Raw genomic sequence first — 1,751 nt, 5'->3', positions numbered from 1 at the left:
TTGAGGAAAAACCTTTCTCATACTATCTAATGCAGACAAATGGGGAGGAGACTTCACAGCATTTTTTTTTTGGCTTGGCATTTCCTTTATTAAATATAGAATAAAGTAAATGAAGATCCCCAGCAAAACTGAGTATAATACTTCAGGGGAAAAAATGGTCATTTAATGAAATAGAGAACTTTCAAACACTCTTGATGAAAAGACCAGAACTGAAGAGGAAATCTGACTTTCAAACAGAAGAATCAAGAGAAGCATGAAAAGGTAAACAGGAAAGAAAAATCATAAGGGACTTTCTGAAGTTGAACTGTTTACATTCCTATATGGAAAGATATCTGTAACTCTTGAAACTTTTCTCAATATTTGTGTAGTTAGAGGGATTATACACACACACACACACACACACACACACAGCACAGAGTGAGTTGAATAAGAAGGGATGATATCTAAAAAAATAAAATTAAGGGGTGAGAGAGGAAGGGGAGGAGAAAGGGAGAAATGGAATGGGGCAAATTATCTCTCAAAAAAGAGGCAAGAAAAAGCTTTTTCAATGGAGGAGAAAATGGAGAAGGTGAGAGGAAAAAAGTGAAGCTTACTCTCTTCATATGTGGCTTAAGGAAGGAATAACATGCTTACTCAATTGGGTATGAAAATCTATCTAACTCTACAGGAAAGCAGGGGAGAAGGGGACAAGTGGGCTGGGGGGATGATAGGAGGGAGTAATTAGAAGTAAACACTTTTGAGGAGGGACAAGGTCAAAAGAGAGAATAGAATAAATGGGGGGCAGGATAGGATAGAGGGATATACAGTTAGTTTTACACAACACGACTATTATGGAAGTCTTGCAAAACTATACATGCATAGCCTATGTTGAATTGTTTGCCTTCTCAGTGGGGATGGGTGGGGAGGGAGGAAAGGAGAGAAATTGGAACTCAAAGTTTTAGGAAAAAATGTTGAGAATTGTTTTTGCATACAACTGGGAAATAAGAAATACAGGTAATGGGGTATGGAAATCAATGTTGTGCTACAAGAAAAGACAGAAGATGGGGATGAGGGAAGAGAAGGGTGTGATAGAAGGGAGGGCATATTGAGGGAAGGAGTAATCAGAATGCAAAGCATTAGGGGGTGGAGGGAGGGGAGAGATGGGGAGAAAATTTGGAACTCAAAATTTTGTGGAAATGAATGTTCAAAACTAAAAATAAATTTTAAAAATAAAAATAAATAAATAAAGTAAATGAAGATGAGAAAGGAGGGGGGATTGAAATATGAAAATGAGAAGATCAAGGTGAACCCTGGAATGCTGACCAATGGGATTTAAGGTGAGAAATTCAAATCTGGATGAATGATAGCAGGGCTTTTGTAACTACCTGAAAGTGTGCTTTCACCTGGCTCTTCTTCACAAGGGATTAAAGGCCAAGTCACCTGGCAGATAGTGATATGAAATAAAATCTTTTTTTTTTCTAAATTCACTCATGGTCTGATAGAATTTTTGGTAAGACAGTTATTTCTAGCATAAAGGAAACTAAATATATTGAAATATCATTATTAAAATATTTGTAAAGAACAAATCTATGGAAGCCAGACTAAGAAACTTTCTTAGATTTCTTCCTATTCCAAAGTCTATAATTCTGGATTTGACCATGAAGTCAAAAGATCACTATTGAAAGTCCTTTTTTTTAGTCACTTCATATCTGTGTCTCCTTGGGCAAATCATTGCCCATTTGTGAACTTTACTTTTACCCCATCTGCTATAT

This window comes from Notamacropus eugenii, chromosome 4 (genome assembly GCF_028372415.1).
Source record: "Notamacropus eugenii isolate mMacEug1 chromosome 4, mMacEug1.pri_v2, whole genome shotgun sequence".
NCBI lineage: Eukaryota > Metazoa > Chordata > Mammalia > Diprotodontia > Macropodidae > Notamacropus > Notamacropus eugenii.
The sequence above is the reverse complement of the archived record's forward strand: the minus strand, read 5'-3'. Positions refer to the sequence as shown.